At 37.9% G+C, this 22,752-nt stretch overlaps 1 non-coding gene across 1 annotated transcript; it reads left to right on the top strand.

Moving 5' to 3' along the window:
* The first annotated feature begins 9,348 nt into the window (after positions 1-9,348).
* Positions 9,349-9,452, top strand: LOC112774139 (small nucleolar RNA R71). The gene has a single exon (XR_003188641.1). It is a non-coding gene; the product is annotated as a small nucleolar RNA R71 (small nucleolar RNA).
* Positions 9,453-22,752: the final 13,300 nt, after the last annotated feature.

The following is a 22,752-nucleotide window of genomic DNA, read 5'->3' as shown; positions in this document are numbered from 1 at the left end:
TTATTTTCTACATCAGACTGTTAATGAATGCATAAATTAGACAAAACAAAGAAATAAATCATTTAATGCAAAGAAATAGATAGGAAGCACAAAGAAATTGGCATTAAAAGGAAGTAATAATGATAAAAATTACTCACGACAAAGCTGTCTAGTTCTCTTGCTGCTATAGCCGAGACCAGAGGATTTTATTTACAGCACTTGGTACAATCCACACCAATGCCACACATGCACCAAAAAAATGGAATTGCAGATCAGTCATCGTAGCCACAGCAACACCGATAGATACCACTGTTAATGCCATAGCCTGTAAAGCGACAAATAATATACTAGGCATTTCAATCTAAAATGAGATAAGCAACAAATAATATACTAGGCATTTGAAGAAATCATGGTTAGTTCCAAATTCAGTCTCAATTTACTTAGTTTAGCTTTGTTGTAAATTAGTGCCACATACAAATGCTAAAAGTTGACCCACCTAACCGAAACTTATGCTTCAACTACATTGTAGTTATAGTTTGTTAAGTGAAGTTAAAATACAAAGCTTTACAACATAAAAGGACTTGAAAAAAAAACTACTCTTAGAAAATTATTAATAAGCAAACCTTGACAGAATATAGATCAATAACGGTAGGTGTGTGTTCTATGGCCTCGTCAATTTTGGAAAGAGCAACTTTATATTGGCCTCGTCTGTCATAATGCTGCACCGGCAAAAATCATCATAAATAGGCCAAAATAGAAGGGGAAGAAAAGATAGTCAAGAAACCAATATGAAAACTAGCTACAGACTTGAGCCAACAAAAACAAAGTCCACATAAGAGTTGAAGGGGGTTCTTTTTCCACCCTGTATAAATTATAAAAATGAGTAAGTCACCAAAAAGAAGAAAAGAACTCTTAACGTGTTATGAGGGGTTTTGTGATTTATTTGTAATGGAACTCCCTGGAGAGAATACAAAAGAAAGAAATCACAATCAACTTTGAAAAACCTGAACGAGGCATAATTTGAAGCTGAAAAGAAACTTGAATACCTAGCAATCTGCATTGTAGTCAAGCAATGTTTTCACAGTTAATAATTCTTCGGCTCGTAGAGAGTACCAAACAGCAAGGTGTAGAGGAGTCATACCATTCTGCAAAGCAAAAGATTGTAAACAAACTTTCATACAAAGCATATAAATGGTTTTTGTTCAGTTTAATTCTAGAGTAAATGATATATGAAGCAAGAAAAAAAAAGCTCACATTTGCTTGGGCTTCAACAACAGCCCCGTGGGCCAGAAGTAACTTTGCAGCTTTGTTGCATCCATTTTTTGCTGCCATGTGCATTGGAGTTTCTCCATACTGAAAAATGGTGATAAAGAAAAGGTATTTAGAACTACAATGCTATTAATAGAAGTTGAGAATCATACATATTCTAACAATAAAATTCAATTAAAAAAAATTGTGACAAGTACCTATCATGTTCTTTGCCTCCAACTCAACTTTATCTGGTCGTTGCCACTCGAGCAGAAATTTAACTATGTCAGCCCTATTTTGACCGGCAGCAACATGAAGTGGTGTCTGAGCCATCTGCATAAATCAGGTTAGATTAGAACTCCAATTTATGCGAAATCGCATGCAATGAAATAACTAATAGTTGTCAATCACAGTTAATCTCCGGCAACGGCGCTAAAAACTTGGTGCGGAATTTATAGTCCACAAACTAACTGACAAGTGCACCGGGTCGTACCAAGTAATACCTCAGATGAGTGAGGGTCGATCCCACGAGGATTGATGGACTAAGCAACAATGGTTATGTGATTTACTTATTAGTTAGACTAACAGAAAATGATGTTTAGAGAGTTCAATTGCATTAAACAGTAAATCAGAGAATCAGAATAGCAAACAGTAAACAAGTTGTGAATTCTATATAGAGAAACAGTTAAGGCTTCAGAGATATCTATTTTTCGGATTGACTTTTCTTACTAACTATTTTAATCATGCAAGATTTAATTCATGGTAAACTATATGTGACTAAACCCTAATTCCTTAGACCTTTTTAGGATGCTCTAAAATTTATCAACCGCCAATTCCTTGGTCACTTAATTCCAATTAGAGGGTGAAGTTCAATTCTAGTTTATATGCCACAGAAATCCTAATTACCCAAATATAAGAGGATTATATGTCACGTATCTCGTTAAGTCCAGATAATTAGAAATTTAGGAGAATATGTTTTCAAGCTGTTGTTCAAGTAAAGAGCTTTTCCAAGTTATACAAGAACTCAATTATAAAGAGGGTCATACTTCTATTCCACCCAAATTCATAAGATAAAGAACGAAAACAATTCTTGAATTATAAATCAGTACATGAATCAAAATAGAAAATAATAGTATCAATCCATACAATAGACATAGCTCCTAACCTTAACAGTAGAGGTTTAATTGCTCATGATTCAGAGAGAAAACTAGGATTCGTAAAAACTGTATATTGCAGAATCAGGTTCAAGAGAAGAGATGAAGATTCCTTTTATATCTAATCCTAATTAATGTAAAATATATTTTCTAAAACTAAATAATATCTTTTCCTATTTGTAATTAAAATAAAAGATCTAATCAAAATTAAATAAAAAACAATCGTGCAGCATCAAGTAGATGGAAGGGGGACCACTGCTCCCTTTTTAACTGGCGCCTGTAATCATGTGCTTTTGGAGAATTTGTGGTTCTGGCGCCTAACTTGAGAAATTCCAAGTTAGGCGCCACCTTGACCATACAGCTGGAAGAGAAGTGTATACTATTATATATTGTTGGAAAGATCTGGAAGTTAGCTTTCCAATGTCACTGGAATCACGTCAATCGAACCTCTGTAGCTCGAGTTATTTAGGTTTGAGTGCAGAGAGGTCAGGGTTGACAGCATCATTCGCCTTCTTCTCTTTTTCTGCGAAAACTCCATCAAATCCAGCCGAATGCTACCTAAAATAAATAGAATTGCACATGACTCAAAGTAGCATCCATAGTGGCTAAAATATAATTAATTCTTTATTAAACTCAATAAATTGAATGCAAATTTACTAGGAAAAATAGGAAAGATGCTTACGCATCACAACACCAAACTTGAATTGTTGCTTGTCCTCAAGCAACCAAAATTAACATAAGCTTAGGATGTGAATTTGCATGTGAGTGAGAGTTCAATTAAGCTCATGTCTCTTCTTGAAGTGGGGTTTACAACTGCAATCCGGAGTAGGTTTGGCATCTCTCTCTCCTTTGAATCAGAAGAATGTCACTGTCATTCGGAATTAGAATCTGGATAATATTATGAATTCTCTACTCTTTTATACTTCAATTTAATCCTTAAACACAGAAAATTCCTTTTAATTCTCTTTTCTTTGGTGCTTTGCACCTTGAGCCTAGCTGTGACTTTAAATATTTTGTCTCACGGATTACTTGACACAAAAACACCACAAGCACTTGACTAGGGAACTCTCTTTAAGTTCTAATTTTTTTTCAGTTACTCCCAGACAGTGGTGCTCAAAGCCTTTGGTATACTCTGTTAAATGCATTTGATCTCGACTCTTAGTGCTCTGTCTCAAGGATTATTTGACACATTCACACCACAAGCATATTACTCGGGAAACAACTCTGAGCCTTTAATCATGTCTGACCTCCCTAGTCATTAATGCTCAGAGCCTTGGACCTTGCCTTTATTTTTCTTTTGCTGTTTCTTTTGCTTCAAGGATTAAACTTTTACTAACTTCAGAGAATTCATAATAGTTCTCTAAATTCCTGTTCCTTATACATCAACATCCTTTGATTCAAATTCAGATATGCACTGTTCACGCCATGCATTCAAAATCACAGAAAACACCACCACATTTAAGTGAATAAGACTATTCTTTGTTATAGACTCTAATTCTCATGCAATACATCATTTTCTTCTTTTTCTTTTGGATTCAAACTTAGTGAGCGATACATGAGACACTTTCCAGAATTAAAAGCAAATAATAGAATAAAAAAAATAGCAAAATAAATTAGAACCTAGGAATTGAAATAACAAAGGATAATGTAGACATTCAAGTAAAACAGCAGAAAACAGGAATATAACATAATAAGAATGGAAGAAAATATAGAATGAAAGGAACTCAACCATCTCAGTTATCCTAGTGGCCGTCTCATTCTTCAGGCTGTGCTCCTCCGTGAAGATGATTTACCTCCCTTTGGTGCCATCAAAATAAACAGAAAAGCCACAAGCGAAGCGACAACACCAAACTTAAAAGTTTGCTTGTCCTCAAGCAAAGAAAAATTGAGGCCATGTCTCCCCTAGCACGCCTAACTTGAGGTCGCTCCTTCCTTTATTGCGCCTAACTTGACATGAGTCATCATACCTTGCGCCTAACTTGACCCTCTAGAGAGAAATTGGATGCTGTGCGTAGTATGTGGCACTTAACTTGAGAATTCTCAAGTTAGGCGCAAAACCTCCTGAGACAAATTCCCTTCTGCGCGTCTGCACTCTGTATTTAAGAACCAGTTCTATTTCAATAATTCTGCATAATCCAAATATATGTAAAACAAAGGAAACAAAACAGTAAAAATCACAACTGAAACCAATTAAATAACAAAATCAAACTAACAGAAATCAAAACAAAGGATACGAAAACATCGGGTTGCCTCCCGACAAGCGCTTCTTTAACGTCACTAGCTTGACGGTCAGTTTTGCTAATTCAGTAGATGAGCGGACCTCTGGCGATCAATCTCACCTCCAAGATAGTGCTTTAACCTCTGGCCATTTACTGTAAACTTTCTGTCTGAATTCTCTTCTTGGATCTCTACATGACCATATGGTGAAGCTCTGTTAACCACAAACGATCCTGACCACCGGGATTTCAGCTTCTCGGGAAAGAGTTTGAGCCTTGAATTATACAGAAGCACTCTTTAGCTTGGCTCAAAGACTCTGATGGCAATATTCTTGTCATGCCATAACTTGGTTCTTTCCTTATAGAGCTTGGCATTCTCATAGGCTGAATATCTGAATTCATCAAGTTCATTCAACTAAAGCATCCTCTTAATTCCAATAGCCTGAGCATCAAGGTTCAGATACCTGATTGCCCAGTAAGCTTTATGCTCTAGCTCCACTGGTAAGTGACAAGTTTTGTCATAGACAAACTGATAGGGGGACATGCCAATAGGAGTCTTGTAGGCTGTCCGGTAAGCCCAGAGAGCATCATCAAGCTTCCTAGACCAGTCCTTTCTTGAAACACCGACGGTCTTCTCTAGAATCCTCTTGAGTTCCCTATTGGAAACCTCAACCTGTCCATTTGTCTGAGGGTGATAGGGGGTTGCCATTTTATGATGGACTCCATATCTCTGCAGAAGTGAGTCCAGCTGTCTGTTACATAAGTGACTTCCACCATCACTAATGAGTGTCCTTGGGACACCAAACCGGCTAAAAATATATCTTTGAAGAAAGCTCATTACCACTTTGGCATCATTGGTGGGCAGCGCCATAGCTTCCACCCACTTGGACACATAATCAACCGCCACTAGAATATAGTTGTTCGAATATGAGGGTGGAAAAGGTCCCATGAAATCAATACCCCATACATCAAATAACTCAACCTCAAGAACCCCCTGCTGTGGCATCTCATGGTTAGCAGGGAGATTGTGAGCTCTTTTACACCTGTCACAGTGCTTCACAAATTCTTTTGTATATCTGAAGAGAGTCGGCCAGTAAAACCCACTTTGAAGGACTTTTGTAGTTGTCCTTTCACCACCAAAGTGGCCTCCATAATTAGAATCATGACAGTGCCAGAGAATTTGCTGTGTTTCTTCATCTGGAACACATCTCCGAATTATACCATCTGAACATCTTTTAAAAAGGTACGATTCCTCCCAAATGTAGTATTTTGCATCAGTCAATAACTTCTTTACTTGTTGCCTACTGTACTCCTTTGGAATAAAATTCATGGCCTTGTAATTTGCAATGTCTGCACACCATGGAGCCTGCTGAATGAGGAACAATTACTCATCCGGAAATGTCTCAGTCACAGCTGTGGGTGGTTGTACTCCTTTTTCAGGCTCAATTCTGGAAAGATGGTCAGCTACTTGATTTTCTGACCCTTTCCTGTCCTTTATCTCAATGTCAAACTCATGGAGGAGCAACACCCATCTGATTAATCTTGGTTTAGAGTGCTGTTTGGTTAGAAGGTACTTCAAAGCAGCATGATCAGTATAAACAATAACCTTAGAACCAATTAAATAGGACCTAAACTTATCAACAACATACACAATAGCTAATAATTCTTTTTCTGTAGTTGTGTAATTTTTTTGAGCATCATTTAACACACGGCTAGCATAGTAAATGGCATGTACAAGCTTGCCATGCCTCTGTCCTAAAACAGCTCCTATAGCAAAATCACTAGCATCACACATCAATTCAAATAGTAAATCCCAGTCAGGAGGAGCTATAATAGGAGCATAGGTAAGGTTTGCTTTCAGAGTTTTAAAAGCATGCAGGCATTCAGCATCAAACACAAAGGGAACATCAACAACCAATAGGTTGCTTAGTGGCTTAGCAATTTTTGAAAAATCTTTTATAATCTTCTATAAAATCCTGCATGACCCAAGAAACTCCTGACTGCCTTAACATTATCCGGTGGTGGTAATTTTTCAATTACCTCCACCTTTGCTCTATCAACCTCAATCCCTTTACTTGAAATCTGGTGTCCAAGAACAATACCCTCTGTAACCATAAAATGACATTTTTCACAATTTAAAACAAGGTTTGATTCTTGACATTGTTTCAAGACCAGAGATAAATGCTTAAGGCATGAATCAAAAGAATTACCAAAAACAGAAAAGTCATCCATAAATACCTCAATAAACTTTTCAACCATATCACAAAAAATTGAAAGCATACACCTCTAAAAAGTTGGTAGAGCATTACAAAGTCCGAATGGCATTCTTCTGTAAGTAAATACTCCAAAAGGGCATGTGAATGCTGTCTTCTCTTGGTCTTGAGGGTCCACTGCAATTTGATTATATCCAAAATATCCATCTAGAAAATAATAAAAAGCATGACCAGCTAACCTCTCAAGCATCTGATCAATGAAAGGTAGGGGGAAGTGATCCTTCCTTGTAGCAGTGTTGAGCCTCCTGTAGTCTATACACATTCTCCATCCTATGACTGTTCTTGTAGGAATAAGCTCATTCTTTTCATTCTTGACCACTGTCATCCCTCCCTTCTTGGGAACTACCTGTACAGGACTTACCCAAGGACTATCAGAAATAGGATAAATAATACCTGCTTCCCATAATTTCATTACCTCTTTTTGGACCACCTCTTTCATTGTTGGATTGAGTCTCTTTTGTGGTTGCACAACTGGTTTAGCATCATCTTCAAGAAGGATCTTGTGCATACACTTGGTTGGACTATTCCCCTTCAAATCACTAATGGTCCACCCAAGAGCTGTTTTATGGCTCCTGAGCACTAAAATAAGTGTCTCTTCCTCTTCAGGCTTCAGGAAAGAGCTAATAATCACTGGATAGGAATTATTTTCACCCAAGAACACATATTTCAGAGAAGGGGGAAAGGTTTGAGCTCAAGCTTGGGGATTTCCTTCTCCTTTATTGGCGTGTTCATCAGCTTCTTTTGGGGTGGGGAATCATCAACTTCAACTAATTCATACTCCGAAATAGGATCCAGAATGTCATCAAGTACCTCAGCTTCCAGTACCTCTTGAACAAGTGGTTCAACAACATCAATTCTCATACACCCTTCAGAATCATTAGGGTGCTTGAAAGCTTCAAAAACATTAAGGACCACATGTTCTTCATTTATCCTCAGGGTTAATTCACCCTTTTGCACATCAATCAGAGATCTATCTGTAGCTAAAAAGGGTCTACCAAGAATAATAGAGAATTTTGCATCCTCTTTCATGTCTAAAATAACAAAATCAGCAGGAAAAATAAATGGTCCTACTTTCACAAGTAAATCCTCAACAACACCGACAAGTAATTTAATAGAAAGATCAGCAAGTTGAAGAGAAATACGAGTGGGTTTTACCTCCTCAATTTGAAGCTTTTTCATCACTGAAAGTGGCATGAGATTGATGCTAGCTCCAAGATCACATAAAGCTCTTTGAATGGTGACATCTCCAATGGTGCAAGGAATCACAAAGCTCCCTGGATCTTGCATCTTCTCAGGAATGTTATGTTGAATAATGGCACTGCATTCCTTGGTTAACACCACTGTTTCTTGTTCCTTCCAATTCCTCTTGTTAGTCAAGAGCCTCTGCAAAAGGAATGATTTGTAACTTCTTGAAGACTTCTAAAAATTTAGAAAATTGCTTGTCTTTGGAAGCCTTCTGAAGCCTCTGAGGATATGACATTTTTGGCTTGTATTCAGGAGCCTTTGGCAATGTAGGATATGTGTCAAGAGAGTTTAGGAATGGGTTGTCTGCACGCTTTGGAGGGGCGTGCTCTACTTCTTCCTTCTTCTCCTCTGGAGCTTCCTTTTCAACTAACTCCTCATTGACCTTGGTCTTAGAACCAGCCACTTTACCACTTCTCAATTGAATAGCCTTGCAATCTTCTCTTTTGTGTTCACCACTATATCACCAGGAAATGTATTTGAAGACTTCTCAGGCATTTGCTTGCTCAAAATTGGCCCATTTGCACCTCCAAGTTCCTAATGGAAGCTCTAGTTTTCTGCATAAAATTCTTCATCATCTCCCAATTATGATCTTGTTGGGGTTGAGAATTTGCCTGCTGAGGTGGTTATTGTTGATGAGACTGAAATTGGCAGTTATTATGATTATTCTGTTGGAAATCGTCCTGAGAATTATTGTTGAAATTCTGAGATCTCTGAGGTTGGTCTCTCCTCCCAAAATTTGGGTAATTTCTCCATCCTTGATTGTAGGTTTTAGAGTATAGATCATTGTTGGGATTTCTAGGACCACTCCCCATGTAATTGACATATTCAGAAGAGGATTGAGCATAATCATAGTTATCATTTTGCACAAAATTACCTGTCATGTCATAAGGGACTTCTTGAGGTGCATTCTGAGTGTTGACAGCCGAAACTTGCATTCCACTCAGCTGTTGAGTAAGTAGATTTATTTGCTGAGACATAAGCTTGTTCTGAGCAACAAGAGCATTAACCTCTTCGACTTCCAACACGCCTCTCTTCTGAGAAGTCTCAGAGTGCAAAAGATTCCTGTTGGAGGAATATAAGTATTGGTTATTAGCAACCAACTCAATAAGCTCAATAGTCTCCTCTGGTATCTTCTTCATGTGCAAGAAACCACCTACAGAATTATCCAAGCGCATCTTAGACATTTCACATAAGCCCTCATAAAAGATATCCAGCTGAGTCCATTTAGAGAACATGTCTGGAGGGCACTGCCTAGTAAGTAGCTTGAATCTCTCCCAAGCTTCATAAAGGGTCTCACAATCTTTTTGTCTGAAAGTCTGAACCTCCACCCTTAACTTAGTCAGCTTTTGAGGTGGGAAAAATTTAGTCAGAAATCCAGTGACAACCTTGTCCCAAGTATCCAGACTCTCCTTGGGTTGAGAATCTAACCATAGTTTTGCTCTATCCTTCACAGCAAATGGGAAGAGCATGAGTTTGTATACCTCAGGATTTACTCCATTGGTCTTCACTGTATCACAAATTTGCAGAAAATCAGAGATAAATTGATTTGGGTCTTCCTGAGGGAGCCCATGATATTGGCAATTTTGTTGCACAAGAGTAACTAGTTATGGCTTCAGCTCAAAGTTGTTTGCAGCTATAGGAGGCACCACAATACTTTTTCTATAGAGATCTTCATTAGGAGCCGTGTAAGAGCCAAGCACTCTTCTAGGTTGCTCATTTCCATTCAGATTTGCCATATTGGCATTAGCAGCATTATTATGATCCATAATGGACTCTGCAGCCTTGTAAAGTCTTGCTTGTTGCAAACGTCGTCTAAAAGTCCTTTCAGGTTCAGGATCAAAGTTTAAAAGAGGTTCTTTGTCCCTGTTCCTGCTCATAAACAGACAGAAGACAAGAAAAGATGGGATTCTCTACATCAGAGTGTGTAGAGAATTTCCAGTGAGGTAACCTGTATAAAGAAATAAAATAAAAACACTAAATAATTAAAGCAAAAAGTTCGAAAATTATAAATAAAATTAAAGTGAAAATTTCAATTTTTTTTTAATTTAAACAGAGAAATTAAAATAAATAACTAGGTGACACCAAACTTAATTTCAGAAATAAAAAAAATAAAAATAATTGATACGAAAATTGAAAATTCAAACTAAGAAGATAAAACAAATAACAAGACAAATGAAATGTATGCAACAAACATAACGAAGCAATATGAAATATAAAAAAAGCAACGAAAATAAAGAAAAATAAAATGAATAAGACAAAATAAAGGCTTTTAAAAATTAATATATAAAAAAAAAAGAAAATTAAACTAAACGGGAATAAAACGAAACGAATGCAAGGGGGTGGGTGTTGTGAACGAAAGGAAACAAGTAAAGAAAAAGAAAAATAAAAAAAACGAAAATGAATAATACTAAATAAAATTTAGTAAAAAAAAATTATCTAATGTAATAGTTTTTTTTTAAATTTGAACAGAAAAATTAAAATAAATAATTAGGTGACACCAAACTTAATTTTAAAAATTAAAAAAATAAATAAATAAATTAATAATATTAATGAACTAGAAAAATAGAAATAAAGAAAAAAAAATGAATAAAGAAAACGAAAATAAAATAGAATGAAATGAATAAAATATATATATATATATATATATATATATATATATATATATATATATATATAAAAGAAGGGCGAAACCAATGAAAGTAAAATAGAAAATATAAAAAAAATTGACCTAAAAAAACAAAAAAAGAGGACGGGGGCAAGGGACGTGCTAACGGAAAGAAAGATAAAAGGAAAAAAAAGATAAAAAATTAAAATTAACAATAATAAAAAAATTAATTAAAAAAAATTATCTAATCTAAGCAATCAAATTACTAATAGTTGTCCATCACAGTCAATTTCCGGCAACGGCGCCAAAAATTTGATGTGGAATTTATAGTCCACAAACTAACCGACAAATGCACCGGGTCGTACCAAGTAATACCTCAGATGAGTGAGGGTCGATCCCACGAGGATTGATGGACTAAGCAACAATGGTTATGTGATTTACTTAGTTAGACTAACAAAATGATGTTTAGAGAGTTCAATTGCATTAAACAGTAAATCAGAGAATTAGAATAGCAAACAGTAAACAAGTTGTGAATTCTATATAGAGAAATAGTTAAGGCTTCAAAGATATCTATTTTTCGGATTGACTTTTCTTACTAACTATTTTAATCATGCAAGATTTAATTCATGGCAAACTATATGTGACTAAACCCTAATTCCTTAGACCTTTTTAGGCTTCTCTAAAATTCATCAACCGCCAATTCCTTGGTCACTTAATTCCAATTAGAGGGTAAAGTTCAATTCTAGTTTATATGCCACAGAAATCCTAATTACCCAAATATAAGAGGATTATATGTCACGTATCCCGTTAAGTCCAGATAATTAGAAATTTAGGAGAATATGTTTTCAAGCTGTTGTTCAAGTAAAGAGCTTTTCCAAGTTATACAAGAACTCAATTAGAAAGAGGGTCATACTTCCGTTCCACCCAAATTCATAAGATAAAGAACGAAAACAATTCTTGAATTATAAATCAGTACATGAATCAAAATAGAAAAATAATAGTATCAATCCATACAATAGACAGAGCTCCTAACATTAACAGTGGAGGTTTAGTTGCTCATGATTCAGAGAGAAAACTAGGATTCGTAAAAACTGTATATTGCGGAATCAGGTTCAAGAGAAGAGATGAAGATTCCTTTTATATCATTCGCCTTCTTCTCTTTTTCTGTGGAAACTCCATCAAATCTAGCCGAATGCTACCTAAAATAAATAGAATTGCACACGACTCAAAGTAGCATCCATAGTGGCTAAAAGATAATTAATTCTTGGTTAAACTCAACAAATTGAATGCAAATTCACTAGGAAAAGATAGGAAAGATACTCACGCATCAATCTCATTTATGCTTGCATCTCATTTTTTCTTTCAATACATGGAACAGCAATGGTACTAATGTAGCTAAAAATGAAAATTCAGCTAGACTAATAATCGAGACCAATCTAAAGGTGGTATCTTTTCCTAATACCTCCTACTAATTGTATCGTCCTTTCTTCTATATTATTGATAAGTAAGTAGATCTCAGAGTTATGGGCACAATTCCAAATACTGAAACCCCAAGAAAAGAAGCATTTGAAATAACATCACCCCCATTTCACACAAAGAAACAAGAAAAGATCTCTACATTTCAAAGTAGAGGCCTAATGTAATTATCTGCTGCTGCTCTAAATTTGTCACTTTGCAAAAAATCTGGGGGTATTCTCTGCCAAACGAGATTCAGCAAAGAATGAACTCAGAATGAGCACCACATATCAGTAGCTGAGCACTACCACAGCTGCAGCAGAATATAACCAAATGTTAAGAAATTTAGAAAAAAATTCGAGTTAAACCCCAAAGTGGTCCCTGAGATTCACGATTTGCACCAATTTAGTCCCTGACTTACCAATTGCACCATTTATGTCCCCGACTTTGTTAAAATTGTACCAGGGTCGTCCCTCCCCACATCTCCAGTCAAATTGACTGCCGCCGGTAGTGACATGCCGCTGAGATGCCACGCTGGGTGCCACGCTGGATCACTTTTGGCACTAAAAATATGGATGGATGGAACGGCATCATTTGATATACATTTAGAAACAAAACCCAAATAACCCATGATCACTTCATCTTCCTCTTCGTCTTCTGAAAACCAAAACAACGCACCATGAAGTCCTGAGTTGTGGGCACTGTATAGGGTTTGAAGGTTGAAAACGTTTTGTTCCTTGGAGTTTGCTGTCACTGTGATAGTTTTGTGCAATCGTTGTCGCTGACGGAAGGAGAAGGAGTTCATCGGGAGCACACGAAGGTACGTCTGAACTCGCAAAAAATAATACTTTTCAACAAAAAAATATGCATCAATGTCTGTTTTGTTGAAAATTTGATTTTGGTTGATGAAAGTTTAAAGTTTTTCATTATCTGTTAGGGTTTTTGTGGGTGGTGGAGAAATTTTTTCCATACTCTGTTTCTAATGCAATCTTAGTTGGGTTAGTTGATGGGTGTTTCTGGTGTTTTGTATATGATTGAATGTCAATTTTTGTTTTTGCATGTGTGAATCTGATTGTTTGATTCCTGAATTTGGTTTTTTGCATAATGCAGATGGATACTTTGATGGATATCATGTTCCATCATGGGGGAACATTTAAAAAAATGATGATGGAATACTAGTGTACTCACCAGATAACAGAAATTGCTTAGGAGATTTAGATGAAGATACATTGGATGTGTTCTTTGTAAGGAACTATTACAAGGAGCTTGGGTATGACAACATAATTTAGTGTTGGTGGCTGCCTCCGGGGAGGAGTTTAGATGGTGGACTGAGGGCTCTTACATGTGATGGTGAGTTAAGAGAGATGTGTTTTGCTGCACAGAAGAATGATGGAGTTGTTGATGTGTATTCTGAGCATGGGGTGTCCACACCAGAGGTGATTGCAGGGAAGGAAGTTGTAGTATGGCTTGATGATACTTGTAAGGGAGACTTGGTGAGCAAAAAGAACACTAGTGAGGGTCCCAAAGCTGATGGCAACACATCAAACCCAACTACAGAACCGAATCCCATTCCAAATGCAAACCCAAGCCCCAAAAACAATCCTATTCCAACCCCCTGAAACCAACCCTGTCACTATTCCAAACCCCATTGATGATAACACAACCCCCAATCCAAATTCTGCTAGGGCTCATGACAAACCCATTCTGAAGCCCAATTCTAAATCAAAGCCCAAGCCTAAGTCAAAGCGCAATCCAACATCCATCTCCAAACCCAAAATGACTAAAAACCCCATTCAGAAGCCCAACCCAAGCCTGAAAACCAAGCTGAGAGAGACTACCAAGGCATGCTCCACAGCAAAAGGCAAAGGCAAATCAAAAATGAAGTCCAAACCACAGTTCTTACCTAAGAGAATTACAAGATCTCAGGCTACTGGAACATATAGAAGGTCTGCTAATAAGGGCAAGAAATCTCTTCATGTTGACTTAACTGTAAATGATGACTCCAGTGATGATAATAGTTCAGAGAATAGTTCCTTTAAGCCAATCCAAGAAGACAGTTCTAGCAGTGAAAACAATGCAAGTATGTCCAAACTGAGAAATAGGAAACTAAAAGAAGTCAAGAGAGGTGCATATGCTGCTGCTAAGACAAAAGAGAACATAATGCAGCCAGATGATGCATTGGTTGAGGATGTGTCAGATAGAGAGGTGGACTTGGGATTTATAGGAACTCCAGGGGTTGTTGATGTGTATGAAGCACTTGACCCAGGTGCAGAGTCTAATGGTGCTAATTCTTGGCACTCAGCGGAGATGAAGACTCCTCCTAATTCAGAGGATGACCTGCAATCTGATGAGGACTCAGATGAATTCCCAATCTTTAGAAATATTGCAAGATTCGGTGAGCTACAACTACAAGTGGGTATGAAATTCAACACCAAGTATGAATTCAGAGAGGCTGTAAGAGAGTATACTATCCAAGAGGGGAGGAGAATTAAGTTCAAGAAAAATGACAATATTAGATGCAGGGCTGTGTGCAAGGTGAAAGAGTGTCAAGGGACTGTGACGACTCATGTTGGCAGATCAAAACTTTCAACGACGATCATACTTGTGCAAGGGAGAACACCAACAGGGCTGCTAATAGGGCTTAGATTGCTAGTAAATTAGTGAAAAAGGTAAGAAAATACCCCAATTTCAAGCAATGCGAGGCTGCTGTGTACTTCAGGACAAAGTGTGACCTTATACTGAATAGAAATTCCATTGCAAGGGCACTGGCAGATGCAAGGAATGTAGTATACGGGGATGAGAAGGCACAATATGCAAAGCTAAGGGACTATGCTAAAACTTTACTGAAGACCAATCCTGGATCTACGGTTCAGATCTGTGTCGAACCTCAACCAAATAGAGAGGTCATATTTGATAAGATGTACGTCTGTTTGCATGGTTGCAAGATGGGATTCAAGGTAGGTTGTCGCCCCTTGATTGGGCTTGATGGGGCATTTCTGATAACACAATCTGGAGGTCAGATCTTGGCTGCTGTGGCACAAGATGCCAATCATCACATTTACGTGATTGCCTGGGCTATAGTTGAAATAGAGAATACGGATACTTGGAAATGGTTCCTGGAACTGCTTCATGCTGATCTTGGAGACTACAAGACTAACGGATGGTGTTTTATTTCTGATATGCAGAAGGTAATGTTACCTTTCATATGCCTTTAACAATCTATGAGTCTCTGGATTTATGATGAACTGTCTTGGAATAATGGTTGTTACATATAGCTGGATTTTGTATGTATGAGGTTGCTTGTGGATAATATGCACAGTTAATTATATCCAAATAGCAGTAGGGACGAATCGTGCATTTTACACCTAAATGAAGGGACTAAATTGTATAAAAATGCGAAAGTCAGGGACTATATTAGGGTCATTAATGTAAACTCAGGGACTATTTTGTGGCACAAAAAAAGTGTGTACATCACTTTTTTGGTTCTAACACATAGTGTACCAATAATGTCTTGCAAGGTTTAATTCATGCTGTCCAGGAGGTGATGCCAAGAGTTCACCACCATTTCTGCGTTTGGCACCTCTGGAGGAACTTCAACAAACAATGGAAGGACCTTGAGTTGAGGGGACTGCTTTGGGAATGTGCCAGATCAACAACATTTCAGGATTTCATTGATAATCTGAACAAGATTAAGAGGGTGAACGAGGAGACTTGGGCATATCTCAACAAATGGCCTAGAGAGTCATGGACAAAGTTCTAGTTTAGCCATAAGCCAAAACTGGACAACATTTGCAACAATGCCTGTGAGGTTTTCAACGCAAGAATCAAAGAGGCCAGAAGCAAACCCATCATCACATTACTTGAGGAGGTGAGAATGTTTGTGATGAGAACTATTGCAAAGAATAAGGTAAAACTGGAAAATCATGTTGGCATACTCCCCCTTATAATTCAAAGTCGCCTAGATAAAATCAGAAAAGAATAAAAAAACTGGATGCCTATCTGGACCGGTGATGAAGACTATGAAAAATTCGAGGCTCATGGCCATCCAACAAACATGGTTGTGGATCTAGGAAAAAGACTATGCACTTGCCAATTCTGGATGCTGACCGATGACCTTTATCAATCTCTTTAACTTAATCACTAATATTTGTGTACTTTGATGACTGTGATTGTCTTACTCTATATTTTTGTTACTAACTGTAGGCATTCCTTGTGTTCATGCATGTGCTGCCCTTGCAAGGATAAACAAGAGGCCGGAAGACTTTTGTCACCAAATGTGTACTATGGAGGCATACAACAAGACTTATGCCCATCACATTAACCCTCTTCCTGGCCAATCATTGTGGGAGAAATCCATGTACACTCAGCCACAGGCCCCTAACATTAGGAGGAGGCCTAGAGCTCTGACAAAGAAGAGGAGAAAAGATGCTGATGAGGGGAACAGTGGTAACAAGAAAGCCAAACCAAGTGGAAGTTTGAAAAGGATTTTGAAGCCATTCACATGTAGGTATTGTGGGGGGCATACTAAGAGAGGGTGCTCAAAAAAGAGACTGGATGAAGTAGCTGCTGCTGTTGCAGTTGCAAAGGCTGCTGCAGATAAAGCCAAATCAAAGGCTGCTTTAGAGGCTGGCCCTCAACCTCATACTGCTGCTTCTGCTTCACAGGCTGGCCCTCAACCTCAAACTGCTACTTCTGCTTCAGATCTTGGCCCTCAACCTCATACTGCTGCTGCACCAGTTGATAAACCTTCTGTTGTTGAGATTGAGATATCACAACCAAACTATGAAGGATCACAGGTAATACAGTTCTTGACGTCACAACATAGCAAAATATATTTTTGTTGTTATCTAGGCTCATGTGTTGAGCTATTTTTCTGCTGTAGAACATAGCAGGATCTACTGCACCTGCACCATCAAGGCCGGAGAAGTTGCTCACCAAAAGGAAGAGCTCACCACCATCTCAACCCATTCGTGTGGATCCAATGCAAGGAGCCAATGAGGCAACATCTTTTAGATTGGCCAATTTTATGAATTTTGTTCCAACTCCCAATTTCAGAGCACCAAGGAAAAAGAACAATTGATGACTTTGACATCAGGATGTTTAGGACAGTACTTGATTGTTTTGTTAAAGGCAGTTAATAGATAGTAGCTTTGTGTAGGTTGCTTGTCAAAACTTTTGTATTGCCAGCCTTGATATCTTAGCTGTGGAACTTCTTTTGTTCCTTTAATGTTTGCTACTCAGATATCTTTATCTTTGCTACTCAGATCTGTAATTATTTCTCTTTATGATAACTAGTCTATCAAAAACAGGGCATAATATAACTGAAGATAAAAAAACCAACTCTTACTTTCATTCATGCATGAACACATTACATACAACATAACATTGTCAGAACTTCAATGTCATAACCAATACAACAACTACAATGAACAACACCACTATGCCTAAGAATTGTATCATACATTTTTGAGTCCTCACTTCAGCTTCCAATTTTCCAATCCTCCAGGCTAAATTGACTCTCACTTGCTCATTGTCAACTGCAGTTGCATCCACTCTTCCTTCATGTTCCTCTTCTTCTTCTACATCATCAGCCCAGAGAAAAAATTCACACCATGTTTTGCCCCTAGTCTGAATATGAGATATGATAAGAAGTAAAGAACAAAAAATCGCTAAACAATTTTTCTTACCAAAAACTCACATTGTAATTCGGACAACCGAAGAAGGGCTTATCTGGGTTGGTATTTGTTTTGGACCAACGAAGTACGGGCCGACAGCCGCATCCACAGTGCTTTGGCACCCGCGACGGTCTGGTCCAACTCCGCGTTCTCGTTGTCAATCGTGTAGAGCTTCCCTGACCCTGGCTCGGACACCCAATCATGGTTTTCATTTTAGTTCCACGAGTAACAAAAAGGAAGCAGGAGAAGAACATTGTTGGGCAGAGACAAGAAGAACGTTGCTGGGCAGAGACAAGAAGATGAAGAGGGATAACGATGTCATGCTAGAAAATAGGGTTAAAACTAGGTAAATGGACCAGATTGGGTCAAACAGTTTCAATTGCCACCTCAGCTAGCCGTTATCTACGCCAGCATGGCATCTCAGGGCCATGTCACTGCCGGTGGTAGTCAATTTGGCCGGAGATATGGGGAGGGACGACCCTGGTGCAATTTTAACAAAGTCGGGAACATAAATGGTGCAATTGGTAAGTCAGGGACTAAATTGGTGCAAATCGTGAATCTCAGGGACCACTTTGGGGTTTAACTCAAAAAACCCTAAACCAAATATCATATTAGAACAAAAAATAGAAATTTATAAAAATCAGAAATAATGAAGAACCAAGAAAATCAAAACAAAAAATCAAATTTAAAAACAAATAATCAGATCAATGAAAAATTTGACCAAATAATTTACCACGCCGCTGCGAATGCTGAAGGTGGTTGACGGAGGTGCGACAAGTGAGGAAGAGAGAGATGGCGGCGCGACGACTTCAGAGAGGGAGACGGCAACGTGACGGGTGCTGAACCATGGAGGGAGGAGTGACAATTGAGGGTTTGCGATACAGAGTGAGCGTCGACGGAGGGTTTGCGATAGGGAGTGAGCGCCGAGGGAGGCCTTACCAAAGTGAATCACCGCCGAAGGAGGGATAGGGGTTTACAGGAGAGACGGAAGGAGCGCCGACGCAGGGAGCACTGACAGAGGTGGAACCTACGGAGGGGTTGCGAGAGAGGGTTGGAACGAGGTTGACCAACGAGTGTTATTGGGGGAGAGAGTAAGAGCACCGGTTATGAGCTCTATGTTAGGTGAAGATCGCCATCGCCGTTAGGGTGATGAGCTCAGCTTTTCACTTTTCAAGGCATTGTTAAGAAGAACTGTGTGTGTTTCGAAGAAAGGAAAGAGCGTTGTTAGGGCATTGTTGTGTAAAGAGTAGTGGAAACTTTTTTTTTAGAACTTTATGGCCACGCTTTTAAAGCGTGCCGAAAGAGTTAGAGGAAATGGCCACACTTTAAAAATGTGACGATAACGAAACCATTTTGCCATGCTTTTCAAGCGTGCCGGTTTCCCTCTATGGCCATGCTTTTTAAGTGTGGCAAAAAAAAAGCGTGGCCAAATTTCAAATCAGTGGCCACCCCCAAAAAGCGTGCCAATTTTTCAAAAGCGTGACAAAAAAAAGCGTGGCCAAATCACAAATCAGTGGCCACCCTCGCAAAAGCGTGGCCATTGACCACTTTTGGGTACGCTTTAAAAGCGTGGCAAGAAAAAAGTGTGCCGACAGGCCTTTTTTCTTGTAGTAAGGAGTTGGAAAACGTGCTAGAAGACGCATATGGTAGGGAGGAGAGTTACTAGAAAGAGAAGTCTCATATAAAATGGCTGAAGGAGGGGGATAAGAACACTAAATTATTCCACCAATCCTTTCAATCCCGGATATGGTGTAATAAAATCTGAAAATTGGAACGGAATGATGGGAGCTTTGCTACCTCTCGAGTTGATATAGCCTTAGTTTGCAAAAGACTATTTTAGAGATTTTTTTCTTCTACCAACTCAACCGATCTGGAATTAGAATTTGAAGACTTTATTGCCAAAGTAACTCCAGCCATGAATAAGAGACTTCTACGGCCATTTTCCTTAGAAGAAGTCAAACGGTCTGTATTTAGTACTAGTGTGCACGTTGAAAGTGTACCGAGTGATGATAGGTTCAGAGCGAAGTTCTTCCATTACTACTGGGACATCATGGCTGGAGACGTGTTTCAAGTAGTGAGAAGCTTCTTTATTAGAGGTAGAATACTAAAAGGTTTCAATCACACACAGATTTGTTTAATCCCAAAGGTTCCGAATGCTATAAACATGACACAGGTCAAGCCGATTAGTTTATCTTCTGTGGTTTATAAATTTATTTCTAAAGTGATTGTTCATAGGCTACAGAGTATCATGAATAAACTAATTATTCCTAATCAAAGTGCTTTTTTAAAAGGAAGACTAATTAGTGATAATATACTTATAGCTCATGAATGCATGCACTATTTGAAAACCAAGAGGACGGGCTTGAATACTGAAATGGTCATAATTGATATGAGTAAAGCTTATGATAGAGTGGAATGGCATTTTTTATGGTTCATGCTTCGAAAGTTAGGATTTGATCCTAGATGGATAGGTTGTATTCAGGAGGTGGTGACTACAGTTTTTTACTCTATTATTGTTGAAGGTCAACCTTTTAGTTTTTTAAGCCAAATAGAGGAATCCGACAAGGAGACCCTCTTATCACCGTATCTTTTTTTGTTTTGTGCAGAAAATTTATCCTTTTTGTTGAACAAGGCAGAGCAAAATTGTCTCATTTCTGGTGTCCAGATCAATAGAAGATGCCCTCCCATCAATCATCTATTTTTTTTGCGGACGACTCTATCCTATTTAGTAAGGCCTCGGAGGATAGTTGTTCTAATATCTTGGAGATCCTTACTTTATATAAGAGCTTTAGTGGTCAAAAAGTAAATTTAACTAAATTAGCTGTGTTTTTTAGCAATAATAATACCTTGGGAAAAAGAGAATTGCCTTGGCTAATAGGCTCAACATTAGACACATAGGAGCACAGGACAAGTATTTGGGGCTTCCTTCAACGGTTAATTGGTCGAAGAAGGAGGCATTTGGGGCTACTAAAGAGAAAATGAGACAAAAGATCCAGGGCTGGAAACGACACTTATTATCTACGTCAGGTAGACATGTGCTAATTAAGGCAGTCGGGGAGGCTATTCCTATTTACACACTCTCTTACTTCAGGCTTCCAAATAATTTAATTTGCGAGATTCACAGTATTCTCATCCAATTTTGGTCGGGGCAAAATGGCACAAAAAGAAAGATGGCATGGATTAGTTGGGACACTATGTCTAGACCAAAGAAGGAGGGTGGCCTTGGTTTCAAAGACCTGCGAGCTCAGAACCTAGCGCTACTAGCTAAACAATGCTGGAAACTAGCTGCGCAACCTCAATCATTATTATCCAAATTTTTAAAGGCAATGACTACCGCTACAGCAACATTATGAGAGCAGAGATAGGAAACAAACCTTCTTGGGGCTGGAGAAGCCTTTTGGAGGACCGTAAAGTTTTAGAAGGGTGGGCAACGAGAACAGCATTTGCATTTTTCAGGATCCGTGGGTAGCTACATCCCAATCTTTCCTTGTCTCACATAGCTCAGTTATCATTAATCAGATTCTTGAAGTAGCATGGGTGAATGAGCTAATCATGCCTAACAAACAATGGAACCTAGAATTAATTAATAGTATTTTCTCTTTAGATATAGCTAAACGTATTTCGCTAACAAAAATTGAGGAAGGTGATGATTATTTATTTTGGGCCAGAACCAAAAGCGAAAAATACAAACTCAGCTCAGGCTACCAAATTGCCTATCTTTTCTATCACTCTCCAATTGATTACTGCCTTGATTTGATGCAGCACAAAGAAACATGGATAGAGCTCTGAAAAATGCTCCTACTCCCAAAAATTAGGTTTTTTCTCTGGTGGTGTTTGCACGAGAAGCTTCCGGTTTTGGAGAACCTCCACTACCGCATTCACACAATTTCTCCTCTCTGTAGGCGTTGCAATCTTAGTCTCGAAACTATTAGTCATTATTTATTCTTCTGCCAAAAATCGACGGGGGTATGGACTAGAAGCTCATTACATGGGTTGGTTTGTGGAGACGGGTCATTTTTCTTTTGGTGAACGTGGTTGAAAAGTGTCGGAAAGCTCAAGAGGCGGCGGAGAAGCAACAATCGTGACTTTCAGATGCTGGCGGTGATGTGTTGGCAAATCTAAAAATCAATAAATTAGCTTATCTTCAAAAATGATATTGAAAGAATAGAATAAACCCTGACTTCAGCTAGCAACCTTCTTTAAGACATGCAAGTTCACATATTTTAAATTTTTTGTTGGAATGTTTCATCTTTTTTTTTTTTAGTTTTTTGATGTTTTAACTCGTAAAAGAGCTTTTGGGAGATTCCCAATTCATATATTGCTATCCTATTTATATATGGACAATGTTTATTTTATCTAGTTAAATAAAATAGTTTACCATAATGAAAAAGAAAAAAAAAATTATACTTTATCCTAAGTAAGTTAAATTTCTTTCTTTTGCTAATAGAAATTAAATTTTAAAATTTTTAATCATAATAAAATTCTTATACTTATATCATAAAATCATCACTTGTTGAAAAATAAGAGGAGCCCACATGTGTGGTGGATTGCAATCTTTTAATTTGCATGGTCATTTTTTTTTTTTTTTGAAAAAGTATAGGTAACTAACAAAATTTTTAAATAATGTGTAAACAATGTGAATTAATAGAATTAAAAGAGTAAATTTAATTAGTAGCATTAAATTAGGTTGTAGTGTATTTAATTAACAATCGTATTTTATCACTTTTTTCATTCCTGGCACACGAGGCCACTACTCTTTGCACGAAAGGGGAGGTTTTATTTCATTTTATTTTTATTATTTAAAGATTTCAGGCATGCAGCCACTCCAGAAGATAAAGATGCATGGAAGGCTGATAGTAGTAAAGCTAAAGGACTAAATTAAAGCTTTCATTGTACAACTTG

The sequence above is a fragment of the Arachis hypogaea genome, chromosome 18 (genome assembly GCF_003086295.3).
Source record: "Arachis hypogaea cultivar Tifrunner chromosome 18, arahy.Tifrunner.gnm2.J5K5, whole genome shotgun sequence".
Taxonomy (NCBI): Eukaryota; Viridiplantae; Streptophyta; class Magnoliopsida; order Fabales; family Fabaceae; genus Arachis; species Arachis hypogaea.
This window is presented reverse-complemented; position numbering and strand designations above follow the sequence as displayed.